This window comes from Danio rerio, chromosome 4 (assembly GCF_049306965.1).
Source record: "Danio rerio strain Tuebingen ecotype United States chromosome 4, GRCz12tu, whole genome shotgun sequence".
Taxonomy (NCBI): Eukaryota; Metazoa; Chordata; class Actinopteri; order Cypriniformes; family Danionidae; genus Danio; species Danio rerio.
The window spans coordinates 67,248,513-67,264,121 of NC_133179.1; the positions used below are offsets into that span (position 1 = coordinate 67,248,513).

A 15,609-nucleotide genomic window follows, 5' to 3' on the forward strand; every position below is an offset into this window, starting at 1 on the left:
CTGCCGTTCCACAGACAGAACGAGTTCCCGCCGGAGCTTAAGCCATATGCATAAACGGTGCCACTGGTAACCCTACAGGGGCCACACAGCACGCACCTGTCTTGCCTGGGCTCGGGCACTCCGACCTGGGGCTGCGTTTGATGCCTTTGGACCCTGGTTCCTCGCCTGCACCAGGGTCATAGCACGCACCTGCCTTGCCCAGGCTTAGGCACTCCTACCTGGGGCTGCGTTTGATGCCTTTTGGCCCTGGTTCTTCACCTGCACCAGGGTCATAGTGCGCACCTGCCTTGCCCAGGCTCGGGTACTCCTACCTGGGGCTACGTTTGATGCCTTTTGCCCCTGGTTCCTTGCCTGCACAAGGGTCATAGCACGCACCTGCCTTGCCCGGGCTCGGGCACTTCTACCTGGCAGCGTTTGATACCTTTGGACCCTGGTTCCTTGCCTGCACAAGGGTCATAGCGCGCACCTGCCTTGCCCGGGTGCGCCTCTGGGGGCTGCTGGCCTGCCCTTAGACCCCTGTTTCGTTTAACAGCTAAAGCCAAAATTATAACGGCAGGTCAGAGAACCCCAGCGTCGCGCATGCATTTCCAGGCGGGGGACATGCTGAGAAAGGTGGTCTCTATTCGGGAAGGTCATGGTGGGCTTGGGCCTGGGTCTAACCAACTTCCCCGGTGATCGCATCCATAAGTTTGCCAGCGGTTGTTCCAAAGACCCACCATCCCCCTCAAACTGACTTTGTCGTGCTAGTGACCCACCATCCCCTCAAACTGATTTTGTCATGCTAGAGACCCACCATCCCCCTCAAACTGACTTTGTCGTGCTAGAGACCCACCATCCTCCTCAAACTGACTTTGTCGTGCTAGAGACCCACCATCCCCCGCAAACTGAGTTTGTCATGCTAGTGACCCACCATCCCCTCAAACAGACTTTGTCATGCTAGAGACCCACCATCCCCCTCAAACTGACTTTGTCGTGCTAGTGACCCACCATCCCCTCAAACTGACTTTGTCGTGCTAGAGACCCACCATCCCCCTCAAACTGACTTTGTCGTGCTAGAGACCCACCATCCCCCTCAAACTGACTTTTGTAGTGCTAGTGACCCACCATTCCCTCAAATTGACTTTGTCGTGCTAGAGACCCACCATCCCCCTCAAACTGACTTTGTCGTGCTAGAGACCCACCATCCCTCAAATGAGTGTTCTATTCCAAACAGAAAAAATGCATGTCGTATACCAAATTGAATTTTTTTACAAATTTTTTAAACTTTTTTTACTCAAAATAGCAGCGCACCAACAATGCGCCTTAACACACTAATCAAACATTTTTGTTTAATAAGTTTTCTTGTATTACCCATGTTTCCTCCATCTCTGTGATCAGCTAGTTCCCATCAGGTTTTTAGAAATCTCTTCTATTCTGTTGTGAGGGTAATTGTGTCAGTCCTGAAATCACAAAGTACTTTTTAAAAGCTGTATTAGTTTGACGTTACAGTGAAAGTATGTACTAATGTTCCTGCTGAAAAACACAGCTTAAAATTGTCTAAACTGGTTGGCAGGTTTAAGCTGTTTTTCCACAAGGGGTTTCAATTCGTGTTTGACAGTACAGTAGATATTTTAGGCTATTTACTACACGACCTCCTAATAAACATTGATAACAAAACATTGTCATTAAAAGCTAAAAATTTTATAAACAAAAGCCCATTACTATGCCAAGGCGCTAACAGAGTTTTTACACACTCTAACCATCACTATAAAATAAATATTCAACACAAATGTCAATTACCAGTAAGAAAAGAGTCGGGAACAGCTGTATGTAATATTCAAGTACTTTTAAGGACTAAACTTACCTGAAATTGGCGAAAGCAGCCGCATGAGCAGCTTTGTTGACAGCCAGATTGAGTGCCGTTGCTTAGGGATTAGAGTGTCGACTCCAAAATATTCCAACGTATCTATTCCTCAATGGACATTGTGCTGGAATTGACTTGAAGACAAGAATCGACTCCCAGAGACGAGTCTGTTTTTTTTTTTAACCCTCCAGAATGAAGCAGTTACACGCTACACTACAGTTATAACGCTCATTCAGAGCACGATGAACATCGAAGACAAGTTTTATGCGTTTGCTTTTCTACAGAATGTTAGGCTTACACACATCAACAAATTACATGTAAATGTATCAACTTATAACAGCATAATACTCAGTATTCACTACTCATGAGTACTTTTAAAAGAGCTACTTTTTACTCCTACTTTGAGTAATATTTACAACAGGTACATTTACTCTACTCTCACTATATTTTTTTATGCAAGTAATGGTACTTTTACTTAAGTATGCTTTCTCAGTACTCTTTCCACCACTGCCGGTGGGAAACAATCTTTCCTGACCAACCTGTCGAGATGTCCTGCGCCTGGAAGTACGTGCCTGATGCCAAATGCCTCTGACCTGCCATCAGGATTTTGGGGACGGCGTGAAATTGTGGACTTTGTTTGTTGATAATTGTGCGGTTAAACAAACCAGGGGGTTCTAAGGCCAGGCTGGTCTGCCTGAACAGGTGTGTCCATTTCCCGTGAGCCTTCGGCCGCACCTCTTGGCACGATTGGGAAAAAAGCAGGGGCTCTAAGGCCAGGCTGGTCTGACCGAGCAGGTGCATCCATTTCCCGCTAGCCTTTGACCGCGCGTCCTGGCACAAGGGAAAAAAGTAGGTGGTCTAAGGGCAGGCTGGTCTGCCCAAGTAAGTGTGTCTGTTTCTTGCAAGCCGTCAGCCGTGGGTCCTGGCTCAATGGCAAAAAAGCAGGGGATCAATGACCAAGCCGTCTGCCTGAGCAGCTGTGTCTGTTTCCTGCGAGCCTTTAGCTGTGCGTTCTGGCAAAATAGGAAAGAACCAGGAGAGCTATAACCAGGCTGATCTGCCCAAGCAGGTGCATCTGTTTCCCGCGAGCCTTTGGTTGCGCATCCTGGCTCAATGGGAAAGAAGCAGGGGTCTATGGCCAAGCCATCTGCCCGAGCAGTTGCATCCGTTTCTGGCGAGCATTTAGTCGTGCATCCCGGCATGGTTGGGAAAGAACCAAGGGGTCTGTACGTAGACTAGCTGCCCCAGCAAACACGTTCGAACCCTGCCAACCGAGCAAGGTTAACACAGAACTCCTATATTATCTGTTGCTAGAACTACGCGTCATTGGTGCACCCCAGCCACCTCAAAATTTGAGCACTGCCATAGGTAGTGGAACTTGGAAAGGCTGGTGCACCCCTGCTGTCTGAACCACAGTATATTAACGTGGTGGAGAGGGTGGTGCCCCAGAGCCAGGTGGGTCACCAACAGAACAACTAGCACATGCTTTTTCTCTAAGTCCATATTCCCGGGCTTAAAAGTGGGGTGCTTGGGCACTGCTGGAGAACAGGTGTCAATCAAGAGAACCCTGTGGGGCTGGCGATGGCCCCAGAAAGGGTGTGGGTCCCTAGGCAGAAGGGGTGTGATTTGTGGGATATTGAGCTCAGTGGTTCCAGCCCCCCTAACGTGGACCCTGGCTCCCTGGGAAGGGTGTGGGTCCCCGGGCAAGCTTTGGTCAAGTGAGAGCTAGTTCAGTGAGTTTGCAGGGTGGTGGGTCTTTCTAGCAAGCGTCTGGAACGACTAGGCCAGTTTGTGGGATTGTTGGTCTTTCTAGCGAGCTATCATGGTCCAGTTGGAAGATGGCTGGTCTAATGACTGGTGGGCACAATGACGCCCACTAAATGTCCTGAAAAAGTGCATGTTCGATCAGGTTCTACGATTCTTTTTGAAAAAGGGAAAAGCCGTGCAAAAGCTCCCATGGCTGGCGCAGTAAAGCTGCCCAAAAAGGTGTGTGTGTTTGGTGGGGTTCTACTAAACCCTTTGAAAAAGGAAAAGCAGTGCTCAAGCTTCAGCGGCTGGTGCAGTAAAGCTGCCCAAAACGGTGCGTGTTCGATAGGGCTCATACCATCCCTTTGTGGGAAAGAGAAGGAAAAAAAGCTGTGCAAAAGCTCCCATGGCTGGCACAGTAAAGCTGCCAAAATAGTGCGTGTTCGATGGGGCTCATACCATCCCTTTGTGGGAAAGAGAAAGAAAAAGGCTGTGTAAAAGCTCCGACGGCTGGCGCAGTAAAGCTGCCCAAACGGTGCGTTGTTCCTTGGACACACATGGTTCCTTTGAAAGAGGAATGGGGAAATCCCCCAAAAGTAGTTACAGCTTATCCATGCATTGGACCAAGGGGATCTTGAAGGTATCGGTTTATACCCCTGGTTCAGGGGTGGATGTTTTCCCCTTTAAGAAGTGTCACCAGCGTCATGACTCGGAAGTGGATGCCTCTGCCGCCTCCTTTTAAACCATTCCCCTCAGTGTGTAAGTCTTTCCCTGCAGCATTGATCTTGGATGGTCATGGCTGAATGTACGCTCTGCTTCAGTCTACAGCCGGCTCTTGTCGCACCTGTTAGCGGTTGACAAGGTGACAAACTCGGAAGAGAAGAGGCTTTTGCTCTCGCTCAGCGCTGGCAATAAGGACACACGTAAGATGCTGTGCCGGGTGCCCAGCTGTTGCAGAACACCGGCCCGTCTAGACAGACACCTGAAGCAGCACACAGAGCTCTCTGCCTCTGGCCGGAAAGAGGCCATGGGAAGAGCAAAGCATCGAAAAGTGACTCAGGAGTTGTTGCTCAGGAGTAGTTGCGTGGTTGCAATCGAATTAATGGGCGGTTCCTGTGGTGTCTCGGTTACCGTGGTCGGAAGACGATGATTGGGAACCAGTTGGCCCAGAAGCCGAGCGTCTGTGTGCTGAACCTTGCTGCATGCTTACTACAGAGTGCATGCAGTCCCAGCTCAAAGATCTCAGCAAGCTGGTGGGGGGGGAAGAGGAGGAGAAGGTAGTCTCCTGCTCAGCCGGCACCACTTCCCCGACCCGGCCCCCAGGCAAGGGGTGGCCAAAGATCCTACACCCCCCAGACCTCTGGAAGCCTACGTCTCACAAAAGTACTCCTACCCGGACCATGTTCCCGCCCTGAGTTGAGTATAGTTATGGCACTTTTCTGTTGGGCTGGTGGGGGTATATCATCAGGGCAGACTTTAGACTTTCGTCCCATTTCTGCAGACCTGCTCTTGGAAGAGATTGAGGGTTATAAACTGGAAAGCGAGTTCACTGGCCGTCTGCAAAACGTCTCATCCAAACTGAGGAGAATCAAGTCAAGTCAAGAGTTTTATTTGTCACATAAATAATAATACAAAGTATGACCAGCAGTGAATGAAGGTCAGGTCCGCTCCAGAGACAGTGCAAGTATAGATAAACAAAATGTAAATAATAATAAGAAAAATATGTGCAAAAAATAATGATAAAATTATACAAAGTAATAAGAATAGCAGCAATATGAGGTAGCTTATAGATATGACTAATACAGTGATATATACGTAGAGTCAAGTGATGTATAACACCGGGTTAGAATTTAAAAGCCTGATGGCCTGGGGAAAGAAGCTCCTCCTAAGTCTCTCAGTTTTTGCCATCAAGCTACGGAAAAGCTTACCAGATGGAAGCAAAGTGGATAGGTAATTACCAGGGTGATTTAAGTCCTTACAGATTTTAACAGTTCTATTTTTCCAGCGTTTGAGATGGATGTCCTGCTAGGAGGGGAGAGCAGACATTGAGATGCGCTCAGCTAATCGCACAACTCTTTGAAGTGCTTTGCGGTCCTGATTTGAGCTGTTTCCATACCACATTGAGATACATTGAGTCAATACGCTTTCTATGGTCCCTGAATAGAAAGTTTTTAGGATTGATCAAGGCGTTCCTAGGGTATATGGAAAGGCTAAGTGGATCTAGAGAACTTCTTTTTTCTCAACGAGCCAGTGGGAATCCGAGCTTGGTACACAGCAGATTTTAAGCTCTCTTTCACAGAATATGCTGGCACATTGTGGTGCACGAGGTGAGAACCAAGCAGGTGAAAGAAGGCAGACTGATCTCCAAGGCCAGCCTGGTAGCCAGCCGCTGACACCAGACTGCTGGAAGAAAAATCCCTGCCCTTCGAGGTAAATAATGAGACCCCCGGTGGAAACTGACTTTTTTTTTTTTTTTTTTTATAGCACACCAACAGCTTAAGACAGCTATTTAAAACAGGCGCAGCACCAGGGAAGGACGCAGCTCAGCTGGCATCGACACAGCATCGACAGAAACAATGCCCTTGAAGGCGAGAAAAAATAATGGCAGCGAAGCTGTGACACGGGGAAGTCTATCAGCAAGCACTTCGAAAAGCTTACAGCACCTGGTATTCCCAGGCGGTCTCCCATCCAAGTACTAACCAGGCCCGACCCTGCTTTACTTCCGAGTTCAGATGAGATCGGGCATTTCCAGGGTGGTATGGCCGTAAGCGAAAGAGGCTGTCAAGCGTTGGCTATTTAAAGCAGCTGCCAAATGAAGCACTTCGAAAAGCTTACAGCACCTGGTATTCCCAGGCGGTCTCCCATCCAAGTACTAACCAGGCCCGACCCTGCTTTACTTCCGAGTTCAGATGAGATCRGGCATTTCCAGGGTGGTATGGCCGTAAGCGAAAGAGGCTGTCAAGCGTTGGCTATTTAAAGCAGCTGCCAAATGAAGCACTTCGAAAAGCTTACAGCACCTGGTATTCCCAGGCGGTCTCCCATCCAAGTACTAACCAGGCCCGACCCTGCTTTACTTCCGAGTTCAGATGAGATCGGGCATTTCCAGGGTGGTATGGCCGTAAGCGAAAGAGGCTGTCAAGCGTTGGCTATTTAAAGCAGCTGCCAAATGAAGCACTTCGAAAAGCTTACAGCACCTGGTATTCCCAGGYGGTCTCCCATCCAAGTACTAACCAGGCCCGACCCTGCTTTACTTCCGAGTTCAGATRAGATCGGGCATTTCCAGGGTGGTATGGCCGTAAGCGAAAGAGGCTGTCAAGCGTTGGCTATTTAAAGCAGCTGCCAAATGAAGCACTTCGAAAAGCTTACAGCACCTGGTATTCCCAGGCGGTCTCCCATCCAAGTACTAACCAGGCCCKACCCTGCTTTACTTCCGAGTTCAGATGAGATCGGGCATTTCCAGGGTGGTATGGCCGTAAGCGAAAGAGGCTGTCAAGCGTTGGCTATTTAAAGCAGCTGCCAAATGAAGCACTTCGAAAAGCTTACAGCACCTGGTATTCCCAGGCGGTCTCCCATCCAAGTACTAACCAGGCCCGACCCTGCTTTACTTCCGAGTTCAGATGAGATCGGGCATTTCCAGGGTGGTATGGCCRTAAGCGAAAGAGGCTGTCAAGCGTTGGCTATTTAAAGCAGCTGCCAAATGAAGCACTTCGAAAAGCTTACAGCACCTGGTATTCCCAGGCGGTCTCCCATCCAAGTACTAACCAGGCCCGACCCTGCTTTACTTCCGAGTTCAGATGAGATCGGGCATTTCCAGGGTGGTATGGCCGTAAGCGAAAGAGGCTGTCAAGCGTTGGCTATTTAAAGCAGCTGCCAAATGAAGCACTTCGAAAAGCTTACAGCACCTGGTATTCCCAGGCGGTCTCCCATCCAAGTACTAACCAGGCCCGACCCTGCTTTACTTCCGAGTTCAGATGAGATCGGGCATTTCCAGGGTGGTATGGCCGTAAGCGAAAGAGGCTGTCAAGCGTTGGCTATTTAAAGCAGCTGCCAAATGAAGCACTTCGAAAAGCTTACAGCACCTGGTATTCCCAGGCGGTCTCCCATCCAAGTACTAACCAGGCCCGACCCTGCTTTACTTCCGAGTTCAGATGAGATCGGGCATTTCCAGGGTGGTATGGCCGTAAGCGAAAGAGGCTGTCAAGCGTTGGCTATTTAAAGCAGCTGCCAAATGAAGCACTTCGAAAAGCTTACAGCACCTGGTATTCCCAGGCGGTCTCCCATCCAAGTACTAACCAGGCCCGACCCTGCTTTACTTCCGAGTTCAGATGAGATCGGGCATTTCCAGGGTGGTATGGCCGTAAGCGAAAGAGGCTGTCAAGCGTTGGCTATTTAAAGCAGCTGCCAAATGAAGCACTTCGAAAAGCTTACAGCACCTGGTATTCCCAGGCGGTCTCCCATCCAAGTACTAACCAGGCCCGACCCTGCTTTACTTCCGAGTTCAGATGAGATCGGGCATTTCCAGGGTGGTATGGCCGTAAGCGAAAGAGGCTGTCAAGCGTTGGCTATTTAAAGCAGCTGCCAAATGAAGCACTTCGAAAAGCTTACAGCACCTGGTATTCCCAGGCGGTCTCCCATCCAAGTACTARCCAGGCCCGACCCTGCTTTACTTCCGAGTTCAGATGAGATCGGGCATTTCCAGGGTGGTATGGCCGTAAGCGAAAGAGGCTGTCAAGCGTTGGCTATTTAAAGCAGMTGCCAAATGAAGCACTTCGAAAAGCTTACAGCACCTGGTATTCCCAGGCGGTCTCCCATCCAAGTACTAACCAGGCCCGACCCTGCTTTACTTCCGAGTTCAGATGAGATCGGGCATTTCCAGGGTGGTATGGCCGTAAGCGAAAGAGGCTGTCAAGCGTTGGCTATTTAAAGCAGCTGCCAAATGAAGCACTTCGAAAAGCTTACAGCACCTGGTATTCCCAGGCGGTCTCCCATCCAAGTACTAACCAGGCCCGACCCTGCTTTACTTCCGAGTTCAGATGAGATCGGGCATTTCCAGGGTGGTATGGCCGTAAGCGAAAGAGGCTGTCAAGCGTTGGCTATTTAAAGCAGCTGCCAAATGAAGCACTTCGAAAAGCTTACAGCACCTGGTATTCCCAGGYGGTCTCCCATCCAAGTACTAACCAGGCCCGACCCTGCTTTACTTCCGAGTTCAGATRAGATCGGGCATTTCCAGGGTGGTATGGCCGTAAGCGAAAGAGGCTGTCAAGCGTTGGCTATTTAAAGCAGCTGCCAAATGAAGCACTTCGAAAAGCTTACAGCACCTGGTATTCCCAGGCGGTCTCCCATCCAAGTACTAACCAGGCCCGACCCTGCTTTACTTCCGAGTTCAGATGAGATCGGGCATTTCCAGGGTGGTATGGCCGTAAGCGAAAGAGGCTGTCAAGCGTTGGCTATTTAAAGCAGCTGCCAAATGAAGCACTTCGAAAAGCTTACAGCACCTGGTATTCCCAGGCGGTCTCCCATCCAAGTACTAACCAGGCCCGACCCTGCTTTACTTCCGAGTTCAGATGAGATCGGGCATTTCCAGGGTGGTATGGCCGTAAGCGAAAGAGGCTGTCAAGCGTTGGCTATTTAAAGCAGCTGCCAAATGAAGCACTTCGAAAAGCTTACAGCACCTGGTATTCCCAGGCGGTCTCCCATCCAAGTACTAACCAGGCCCGACCCTGCTTTACTTCCGAGTTCAGATGAGATCGGGCATTTCCAGGGTGGTATGGCCRTAAGCGAAAGAGGCTGTCAAGCGTTGGCTATTTAAAGCAGCTGCCAAATGAAGCACTTCGAAAAGCTTACAGCACCTGGTATTCCCAGGCGGTCTCCCATCCAAGTACTAACCAGGCCCGACCCTGCTTTACTTCCGAGTTCAGATGAGATCGGGCATTTCCAGGGTGGTATGGCCGTAAGCGAAAGAGGCTGTCAAGCGTTGGCTATTTAAAGCAGCTGCCAAATGAAGCACTTCGAAAAGCTTACAGCACCTGGTATTCCCAGGCGGTCTCCCATCCAAGTACTAACCAGGCCCGACCCTGCTTTACTTCCGAGTTCAGATGAGATCGGGCATTTCCAGGGTGGTATGGCCGTAAGCGAAAGAGGCTGTCAAGCGTTGGCTATTTAAAGCAGCTGCCAAATGAAGCACTTCGAAAAGCTTACAGCACCTGGTATTCCCAGGCGGTCTCCCATCCAAGTACTAACCAGGCCCGACCCTGCTTTACTTCCGAGTTCAGATGAGATCGGGCATTTCCAGGGTGGTATGGCCGTAAGCGAAAGAGGCTGTCAAGCGTTGGCTATTTAAAGCAGCTGCCAAATGAAGCACTTCGAAAAGCTTACAGCACCTGGTATTCCCAGGCGGTCTCCCATCCAAGTACTAACCAGGCCCGACCCTGCTTTACTTCCGAGTTCAGATGAGATCGGGCATTTCCAGGGTGGTATGGCCGTAAGCGAAAGAGGCTGTCAAGCGTTGGCTATTTAAAGCAGCTGCCAAATGAAGCACTTCGAAAAGCTTACAGCACCTGGTATTCCCAGGCGGTCTCCCATCCAAGTACTAACCAGGCCCGACCCTGCTTTACTTCCGAGTTCAGATGAGATCGGGCATTTCCAGGGTGGTATGGCCGTAAGCGAAAGAGGCTGTCAAGCGTTGGCTATTTAAAGCAGCTGCCAAATGAAGCACTTCGAAAAGCTTACAGCACCTGGTATTCCCAGGCGGTCTCCCATCCAAGTACTAACCAGGCCCGACCCTGCTTTACTTCCGAGTTCAGATGAGATCGGGCATTTCCAGGGTGGTATGGCCGTAAGCGAAAGAGGCTGTCAAGCGTTGGCTATTTAAAGCAGCTGCCAAATGAAGCACTTCGAAAAGCTTACAGCACCTGGTATTCCCAGGCGGTCTCCCATCCAAGTACTAACCAGGCCCGACCCTGCTTTACTTCCGAGTTCAGATGAGATCGGGCATTTCCAGGGTGGTATGGCCGTAAGCGAAAGAGGCTGTCAAGCGTTGGCTATTTAAAGCAGYTGCCAAATGAAGCACTTCGAAAAGCTTACAGCACCTGGTATTYCCAGGMKGTCTCCCATCCAAGTACTAACCAGGCCCGACCCTGCTTTACTTCCGAGTTCAGATGAGATCGGGCATTTCCAGGGTGGTATGGCCGTAAGCGAAAGAGGCTGTCAAGCGTTGGCTATTTAAAGCAGCTGCCAAATGAAGCACTTCGAAAAGCTTACAGCACCTGGTATTCCCAGGYGGTCTCCCATCCAAGTACTAACCAGGCCCGACCCTGCTTTACTTCCGAGTTCAGATRAGATCGGGCATTTCCAGGGTGGTATGGCCGTAAGCGAAAGAGGCTGTCAAGCGTTGGCTATTTAAAGCAGCTGCCAAATGAAGCACTTCGAAAAGCTTACAGCACCTGGTATTCCCAGGCGGTCTCCCATCCAAGTACTAACCAGGCCCGACCCTGCTTTACTTCCGAGTTCAGATGAGATCGGGCATTTCCAGGGTGGTATGGCCGTAAGCGAAAGAGGCTGTCAAGCGTTGGCTATTTAAAGCAGCTGCCAAATGAAGCACTTCGAAAAGCTTACAGCACCTGGTATTCCCAGGCGGTCTCCCATCCAAGTACTAACCAGGCCCGACCCTGCTTTACTTCCGAGTTCAGATGAGATCGGGCATTTCCAGGGTGGTATGGCCGTAAGCGAAAGAGGCTGTCAAGCGTTGGCTATTTAAAGCAGCTGCCAAATGAAGCACTTCGAAAAGCTTACAGCACCTGGTATTCCCAGGCGGTCTCCCATCCAAGTACTAACCAGGCCCGACCCTGCTTTACTTCCGAGTTCAGATGAGATCGGGCATTTCCAGGGTGGTATGGCCGTAAGCGAAAGAGGCTGTCAAGCGTTGGCTATTTAAAGCAGCTGCCAAATGAAGCACTTCGAAAAGCTTACAGCACCTGGTATTCCCAGGCGGTCTCCCATCCAAGTACTAACCAGGCCCGACCCTGCTTTACTTCCGAGTTCAGATGAGATCGGGCATTTCCAGGGTGGTATGGCCGTAAGCGAAAGAGGCTGTCAAGCGTTGGCTATTTAAAGCAGCTGCCAAATGAAGCACTTCGAAAAGCTTACAGCACCTGGTATTCCCAGGCGGTCTCCCATCCAAGTACTAACCAGGCCCGACCCTGCTTTACTTCCGAGTTCAGATGAGATCGGGCATTTCCAGGGTGGTATGGCCGTAAGCGAAAGAGGCTGTCAAGCGTTGGCTATTTAAAGCAGCTGCCAAATGAAGCACTTCGAAAAGCTTACAGCACCTGGTATTCCCAGGCGGTCTCCCATCCAAGTACTAACCAGGCCCGACCCTGCTTTACTTCCGAGTTCAGATGAGATCGGGCATTTCCAGGGTGGTATGGCCGTAAGCGAAAGAGGCTGTCAAGCGTTGGCTATTTAAAGCAGCTGCCAAATGAAGCACTTCGAAAAGCTTACAGCACCTGGTATTCCCAGGCGGTCTCCCATCCAAGTACTAACCAGGCCCGACCCTGCTTTACTTCCGAGTTCAGATGAGATCGGGCATTTCCAGGGTGGTATGGCCGTAAGCGAAAGAGGCTGTCAAGCGTTGGCTATTTAAAGCAGCTGCCAAATGAAGCACTTCGAAAAGCTTACAGCACCTGGTATTCCCAGGCGGTCTCCCATCCAAGTACTAACCAGGCCCGACCCTGCTTTACTTCCGAGTTCAGATGAGATCGGGCATTTCCAGGGTGGTATGGCCGTAAGCGAAAGAGGCTGTCAAGCGTTGGCTATTTAAAGCAGCTGCCAAATGAAGCACTTCGAAAAGCTTACAGCACCTGGTATTCCCAGGCGGTCTCCCATCCAAGTACTAACCAGGCCCGACCCTGCTTTACTTCCGAGTTCAGATGAGATCGGGCATTTCCAGGGTGGTATGGCCGTAAGCGAAAGAGGCTGTCAAGCGTTGGCTATTTAAAGCAGCTGCCAAATGAAGCACTTCGAAAAGCTTACAGCACCTGGTATTCCCAGGCGGTCTCCCATCCAAGTACTAACCAGGCCCGACCCTGCTTTACTTCCGAGTTCAGATGAGATCGGGCATTTCCAGGGTGGTATGGCCGTAAGCGAAAGAGGCTGTCAAGCGTTGGCTATTTAAAGCAGCTGCCAAATGAAGCACTTCGAAAAGCTTACAGCACCTGGTATTCCCAGGCGGTCTCCCATCCAAGTACTAACCAGGCCCGACCCTGCTTTACTTCCGAGTTCAGATGAGATCGGGCATTTCCAGGGTGGTATGGCCGTAAGCGAAAGAGGCTGTCAAGCGTTGGCTATTTAAAGCAGCTGCCAAATGAAGCACTTCGAAAAGCTTACAGCACCTGGTATTCCCAGGCGGTCTCCCATCCAAGTACTAACCAGGCCCGACCCTGCTTTACTTCCGAGTTCAGATGAGATCGGGCATTTCCAGGGTGGTATGGCCGTAAGCGAAAGAGGCTGTCAAGCGTTGGCTATTTAAAGCAGCTGCCAAATGAAGCACTTCGAAAAGCTTACAGCACCTGGTATTCCCAGGCGGTCTCCCATCCAAGTACTAACCAGGCCCGACCCTGCTTTACTTCCGAGTTCAGATGAGATCGGGCATTTCCAGGGTGGTATGGCCGTAAGCGAAAGAGGCTGTCAAGCGTTGGCTATTTAAAGCAGCTGCCAAATGAAGCACTTCGAAAAGCTTACAGCACCTGGTATTCCCAGGCGGTCTCCCATCCAAGTACTAACCAGGCCCGACCCTGCTTTACTTCCGAGTTCAGATGAGATCGGGCATTTCCAGGGTGGTATGGCCGTAAGCGAAAGAGGCTGTCAAGCGTTGGCTATTTAAAGCAGCTGCCAAATGAAGCACTTCGAAAAGCTTACAGCACCTGGTATTCCCAGGCGGTCTCCCATCCAAGTACTAACCAGGCCCGACCCTGCTTTACTTCCGAGTTCAGATGAGATCGGGCATTTCCAGGGTGGTATGGCCGTAAGCGAAAGAGGCTGTCAAGCGTTGGCTATTTAAAGCAGCTGCCAAATGAAGCACTTCGAAAAGCTTACAGCACCTGGTATTCCCAGGCGGTCTCCCATCCAAGTACTAACCAGGCCCGACCCTGCTTTACTTCCGAGTTCAGATGAGATCGGGCATTTCCAGGGTGGTATGGCCGTAAGCGAAAGAGGCTGTCAAGCGTTGGCTATTTAAAGCAGCTGCCAAATGAAGCACTTCGAAAAGCTTACAGCACCTGGTATTCCCAGGCGGTCTCCCATCCAAGTACTAACCAGGCCCGACCCTGCTTTACTTCCGAGTTCAGATGAGATCGGGCATTTCCAGGGTGGTATGGCCGTAAGCGAAAGAGGCTGTCAAGCGTTGGCTATTTAAAGCAGCTGCCAAATGAAGCACTTCGAAAAGCTTACAGCACCTGGTATTCCCAGGCGGTCTCCCATCCAAGTACTAACCAGGCCCGACCCTGCTTTACTTCCGAGTTCAGATGAGATCGGGCATTTCCAGGGTGGTATGGCCGTAAGCGAAAGAGGCTGTCAAGCGTTGGCTATTTAAAGCAGCTGCCAAATGAAGCACTTCGAAAAGCTTACAGCACCTGGTATTCCCAGGCGGTCTCCCATCCAAGTACTAACCAGGCCCGACCCTGCTTTACTTCCGAGTTCAGATGAGATCGGGCATTTCCAGGGTGGTATGGCCGTAAGCGAAAGAGGCTGTCAAGCGTTGGCTATTTAAAGCAGCTGCCAAATGAAGCACTTCGAAAAGCTTACAGCACCTGGTATTCCCAGGCGGTCTCCCATCCAAGTACTAACCAGGCCCGACCCTGCTTTACTTCCGAGTTCAGATGAGATCGGGCATTTCCAGGGTGGTATGGCCGTAAGCGAAAGAGGCTGTCAAGCGTTGGCTATTTAAAGCAGCTGCCAAATGAAGCACTTCGAAAAGCTTACAGCACCTGGTATTCCCAGGCGGTCTCCCATCCAAGTACTAACCAGGCCCGACCCTGCTTTACTTCCGAGTTCAGATGAGATCGGGCATTTCCAGGGTGGTATGGCCGTAAGCGAAAGAGGCTGTCAAGCGTTGGCTATTTAAAGCAGCTGCCAAATGAAGCACTTCGAAAAGCTTACAGCACCTGGTATTCCCAGGCGGTCTCCCATCCAAGTACTAACCAGGCCCGACCCTGCTTTACTTCCGAGTTCAGATGAGATCGGGCATTTCCAGGGTGGTATGGCCGTAAGCGAAAGAGGCTGTCAAGCGTTGGCTATTTAAAGCAGCTGCCAAATGAAGCACTTCGAAAAGCTTACAGCACCTGGTATTCCCAGGCGGTCTCCCATCCAAGTACTAACCAGGCCCGACCCTGCTTTACTTCCGAGTTCAGATGAGATCGGGCATTTCCAGGGTGGTATGGCCGTAAGCGAAAGAGGCTGTCAAGCGTTGGCTATTTAAAGCAGCTGCCAAATGAAGCACTTCGAAAAGCTTACAGCACCTGGTATTCCCAGGCGGTCTCCCATCCAAGTACTAACCAGGCCCGACCCTGCTTTACTTCCGAGTTCAGATGAGATCGGGCATTTCCAGGGTGGTATGGCCGTAAGCGAAAGAGGCTGTCAAGCGTTGGCTATTTAAAGCAGCTGCCAAATGAAGCACTTCGAAAAGCTTACAGCACCTGGTATTCCCAGGCGGTCTCCCATCCAAGTACTAACCAGGCCCGACCCTGCTTTACTTCCGAGTTCAGATGAGATCGGGCATTTCCAGGGTGGTATGGCCGTAAGCGAAAGAGGCTGTCAAGCGTTGGCTATTTAAAGCAGCTGCCAAATGAAGCACTTCGAAAAGCTTACAGCACCTGGTATTCCCAGGCGGTCTCCCATCCAAGTACTAACCAGGCCCGACCCTGCTTTACTTCCGAGTTCAGATGAGATCGGGCATTTCCAGGGTGGTATGGCCGTAAGCGAAAGAGGCTGTCAAGCGTTGGCTATTTAAAGCAGCTGCCAAATGA

At 50.5% G+C, this 15,609-nt stretch overlaps 1 protein-coding gene and 53 non-coding genes across 54 annotated transcripts in view; 1 reads left to right on the forward strand and 53 right to left on the reverse strand.

Moving 5' to 3' along the window:
- LOC108182572 (uncharacterized) overlaps window positions 1-15,609 on the forward strand; it is a 123,237-nt gene that overhangs the window by 53,310 nt on the left and 54,318 nt on the right. The window lies entirely within an intron of this gene.
- On the reverse strand, window positions 6,241-6,359 carry LOC137492729 (5S ribosomal RNA). The gene has a single exon (XR_011012702.1). It is a non-coding gene; the product is annotated as a 5S ribosomal RNA (ribosomal RNA).
- LOC137492728 (5S ribosomal RNA) lies at window positions 6,418-6,536 on the reverse strand. The gene has a single exon (XR_011012701.2). It is a non-coding gene; the product is annotated as a 5S ribosomal RNA (ribosomal RNA).
- Window positions 6,595-6,713, reverse strand: LOC137492726 (5S ribosomal RNA). Its single transcript, XR_012403812.1, has one exon. It is a non-coding gene; the product is annotated as a 5S ribosomal RNA (ribosomal RNA).
- LOC137493834 (5S ribosomal RNA) lies at window positions 6,772-6,890 on the reverse strand. The gene has a single exon (XR_012404378.1). It is a non-coding gene; the product is annotated as a 5S ribosomal RNA (ribosomal RNA).
- On the reverse strand, window positions 6,949-7,067 carry LOC137493813 (5S ribosomal RNA). Its single transcript, XR_012403988.1, has one exon. It is a non-coding gene; the product is annotated as a 5S ribosomal RNA (ribosomal RNA).
- LOC137492725 (5S ribosomal RNA) lies at window positions 7,126-7,244 on the reverse strand. Its single transcript, XR_012404104.1, has one exon. It is a non-coding gene; the product is annotated as a 5S ribosomal RNA (ribosomal RNA).
- LOC137492724 (5S ribosomal RNA) lies at window positions 7,303-7,421 on the reverse strand. The gene has a single exon (XR_012403813.1). It is a non-coding gene; the product is annotated as a 5S ribosomal RNA (ribosomal RNA).
- On the reverse strand, window positions 7,480-7,598 carry LOC137492723 (5S ribosomal RNA). The gene has a single exon (XR_012403814.1). It is a non-coding gene; the product is annotated as a 5S ribosomal RNA (ribosomal RNA).
- Window positions 7,657-7,775, reverse strand: LOC137492722 (5S ribosomal RNA). The gene has a single exon (XR_012403815.1). It is a non-coding gene; the product is annotated as a 5S ribosomal RNA (ribosomal RNA).
- LOC137492721 (5S ribosomal RNA) lies at window positions 7,834-7,952 on the reverse strand. Its single transcript, XR_012403816.1, has one exon. It is a non-coding gene; the product is annotated as a 5S ribosomal RNA (ribosomal RNA).
- Window positions 8,011-8,129, reverse strand: LOC137492720 (5S ribosomal RNA). The gene has a single exon (XR_012403817.1). It is a non-coding gene; the product is annotated as a 5S ribosomal RNA (ribosomal RNA).
- On the reverse strand, window positions 8,188-8,306 carry LOC137492719 (5S ribosomal RNA). The gene has a single exon (XR_012404030.1). It is a non-coding gene; the product is annotated as a 5S ribosomal RNA (ribosomal RNA).
- Window positions 8,365-8,483, reverse strand: LOC137492718 (5S ribosomal RNA). The gene has a single exon (XR_012403818.1). It is a non-coding gene; the product is annotated as a 5S ribosomal RNA (ribosomal RNA).
- LOC137492717 (5S ribosomal RNA) lies at window positions 8,542-8,660 on the reverse strand. The gene has a single exon (XR_012403819.1). It is a non-coding gene; the product is annotated as a 5S ribosomal RNA (ribosomal RNA).
- Window positions 8,719-8,837, reverse strand: LOC137492715 (5S ribosomal RNA). The gene has a single exon (XR_012404379.1). It is a non-coding gene; the product is annotated as a 5S ribosomal RNA (ribosomal RNA).
- Window positions 8,896-9,014, reverse strand: LOC137492714 (5S ribosomal RNA). Its single transcript, XR_012403820.1, has one exon. It is a non-coding gene; the product is annotated as a 5S ribosomal RNA (ribosomal RNA).
- Window positions 9,073-9,191, reverse strand: LOC137492713 (5S ribosomal RNA). Its single transcript, XR_012403821.1, has one exon. It is a non-coding gene; the product is annotated as a 5S ribosomal RNA (ribosomal RNA).
- LOC137492712 (5S ribosomal RNA) lies at window positions 9,250-9,368 on the reverse strand. The gene has a single exon (XR_012404105.1). It is a non-coding gene; the product is annotated as a 5S ribosomal RNA (ribosomal RNA).
- On the reverse strand, window positions 9,427-9,545 carry LOC137492711 (5S ribosomal RNA). The gene has a single exon (XR_012403822.1). It is a non-coding gene; the product is annotated as a 5S ribosomal RNA (ribosomal RNA).
- On the reverse strand, window positions 9,604-9,722 carry LOC137492710 (5S ribosomal RNA). The gene has a single exon (XR_012403823.1). It is a non-coding gene; the product is annotated as a 5S ribosomal RNA (ribosomal RNA).
- Window positions 9,781-9,899, reverse strand: LOC137492709 (5S ribosomal RNA). The gene has a single exon (XR_012403824.1). It is a non-coding gene; the product is annotated as a 5S ribosomal RNA (ribosomal RNA).
- Window positions 9,958-10,076, reverse strand: LOC137492708 (5S ribosomal RNA). The gene has a single exon (XR_012403825.1). It is a non-coding gene; the product is annotated as a 5S ribosomal RNA (ribosomal RNA).
- Window positions 10,135-10,253, reverse strand: LOC137492707 (5S ribosomal RNA). The gene has a single exon (XR_012403826.1). It is a non-coding gene; the product is annotated as a 5S ribosomal RNA (ribosomal RNA).
- Window positions 10,312-10,430, reverse strand: LOC137492706 (5S ribosomal RNA). The gene has a single exon (XR_012403827.1). It is a non-coding gene; the product is annotated as a 5S ribosomal RNA (ribosomal RNA).
- Window positions 10,489-10,607, reverse strand: LOC137492704 (5S ribosomal RNA). The gene has a single exon (XR_012403828.1). It is a non-coding gene; the product is annotated as a 5S ribosomal RNA (ribosomal RNA).
- LOC137492703 (5S ribosomal RNA) lies at window positions 10,666-10,784 on the reverse strand. Its single transcript, XR_012404724.1, has one exon. It is a non-coding gene; the product is annotated as a 5S ribosomal RNA (ribosomal RNA).
- LOC141383364 (5S ribosomal RNA) lies at window positions 10,843-10,961 on the reverse strand. Its single transcript, XR_012404380.1, has one exon. It is a non-coding gene; the product is annotated as a 5S ribosomal RNA (ribosomal RNA).
- Window positions 11,020-11,138, reverse strand: LOC141382869 (5S ribosomal RNA). Its single transcript, XR_012403829.1, has one exon. It is a non-coding gene; the product is annotated as a 5S ribosomal RNA (ribosomal RNA).
- Window positions 11,197-11,315, reverse strand: LOC137494367 (5S ribosomal RNA). Its single transcript, XR_012403830.1, has one exon. It is a non-coding gene; the product is annotated as a 5S ribosomal RNA (ribosomal RNA).
- Window positions 11,374-11,492, reverse strand: LOC137493659 (5S ribosomal RNA). The gene has a single exon (XR_011013634.2). It is a non-coding gene; the product is annotated as a 5S ribosomal RNA (ribosomal RNA).
- Window positions 11,551-11,669, reverse strand: LOC141382870 (5S ribosomal RNA). The gene has a single exon (XR_012403831.1). It is a non-coding gene; the product is annotated as a 5S ribosomal RNA (ribosomal RNA).
- On the reverse strand, window positions 11,728-11,846 carry LOC141382871 (5S ribosomal RNA). The gene has a single exon (XR_012403832.1). It is a non-coding gene; the product is annotated as a 5S ribosomal RNA (ribosomal RNA).
- LOC141382872 (5S ribosomal RNA) lies at window positions 11,905-12,023 on the reverse strand. Its single transcript, XR_012403833.1, has one exon. It is a non-coding gene; the product is annotated as a 5S ribosomal RNA (ribosomal RNA).
- Window positions 12,082-12,200, reverse strand: LOC141382873 (5S ribosomal RNA). The gene has a single exon (XR_012403834.1). It is a non-coding gene; the product is annotated as a 5S ribosomal RNA (ribosomal RNA).
- Window positions 12,259-12,377, reverse strand: LOC141382874 (5S ribosomal RNA). The gene has a single exon (XR_012403835.1). It is a non-coding gene; the product is annotated as a 5S ribosomal RNA (ribosomal RNA).
- Window positions 12,436-12,554, reverse strand: LOC141382875 (5S ribosomal RNA). The gene has a single exon (XR_012403836.1). It is a non-coding gene; the product is annotated as a 5S ribosomal RNA (ribosomal RNA).
- On the reverse strand, window positions 12,613-12,731 carry LOC141382876 (5S ribosomal RNA). Its single transcript, XR_012403837.1, has one exon. It is a non-coding gene; the product is annotated as a 5S ribosomal RNA (ribosomal RNA).
- LOC141382877 (5S ribosomal RNA) lies at window positions 12,790-12,908 on the reverse strand. The gene has a single exon (XR_012403838.1). It is a non-coding gene; the product is annotated as a 5S ribosomal RNA (ribosomal RNA).
- On the reverse strand, window positions 12,967-13,085 carry LOC141382878 (5S ribosomal RNA). Its single transcript, XR_012403839.1, has one exon. It is a non-coding gene; the product is annotated as a 5S ribosomal RNA (ribosomal RNA).
- On the reverse strand, window positions 13,144-13,262 carry LOC141382879 (5S ribosomal RNA). The gene has a single exon (XR_012403840.1). It is a non-coding gene; the product is annotated as a 5S ribosomal RNA (ribosomal RNA).
- LOC141382880 (5S ribosomal RNA) lies at window positions 13,321-13,439 on the reverse strand. The gene has a single exon (XR_012403841.1). It is a non-coding gene; the product is annotated as a 5S ribosomal RNA (ribosomal RNA).
- LOC141382881 (5S ribosomal RNA) lies at window positions 13,498-13,616 on the reverse strand. Its single transcript, XR_012403842.1, has one exon. It is a non-coding gene; the product is annotated as a 5S ribosomal RNA (ribosomal RNA).
- Window positions 13,675-13,793, reverse strand: LOC141382883 (5S ribosomal RNA). The gene has a single exon (XR_012403844.1). It is a non-coding gene; the product is annotated as a 5S ribosomal RNA (ribosomal RNA).
- On the reverse strand, window positions 13,852-13,970 carry LOC141382884 (5S ribosomal RNA). Its single transcript, XR_012403845.1, has one exon. It is a non-coding gene; the product is annotated as a 5S ribosomal RNA (ribosomal RNA).
- On the reverse strand, window positions 14,029-14,147 carry LOC141382885 (5S ribosomal RNA). The gene has a single exon (XR_012403846.1). It is a non-coding gene; the product is annotated as a 5S ribosomal RNA (ribosomal RNA).
- On the reverse strand, window positions 14,206-14,324 carry LOC141382886 (5S ribosomal RNA). Its single transcript, XR_012403847.1, has one exon. It is a non-coding gene; the product is annotated as a 5S ribosomal RNA (ribosomal RNA).
- On the reverse strand, window positions 14,383-14,501 carry LOC141382887 (5S ribosomal RNA). Its single transcript, XR_012403848.1, has one exon. It is a non-coding gene; the product is annotated as a 5S ribosomal RNA (ribosomal RNA).
- Window positions 14,560-14,678, reverse strand: LOC141382888 (5S ribosomal RNA). The gene has a single exon (XR_012403849.1). It is a non-coding gene; the product is annotated as a 5S ribosomal RNA (ribosomal RNA).
- Window positions 14,737-14,855, reverse strand: LOC141382889 (5S ribosomal RNA). Its single transcript, XR_012403850.1, has one exon. It is a non-coding gene; the product is annotated as a 5S ribosomal RNA (ribosomal RNA).
- On the reverse strand, window positions 14,914-15,032 carry LOC141382890 (5S ribosomal RNA). Its single transcript, XR_012403851.1, has one exon. It is a non-coding gene; the product is annotated as a 5S ribosomal RNA (ribosomal RNA).
- Window positions 15,091-15,209, reverse strand: LOC141382891 (5S ribosomal RNA). The gene has a single exon (XR_012403852.1). It is a non-coding gene; the product is annotated as a 5S ribosomal RNA (ribosomal RNA).
- On the reverse strand, window positions 15,268-15,386 carry LOC141382892 (5S ribosomal RNA). Its single transcript, XR_012403853.1, has one exon. It is a non-coding gene; the product is annotated as a 5S ribosomal RNA (ribosomal RNA).
- Window positions 15,445-15,563, reverse strand: LOC141382893 (5S ribosomal RNA). The gene has a single exon (XR_012403854.1). It is a non-coding gene; the product is annotated as a 5S ribosomal RNA (ribosomal RNA).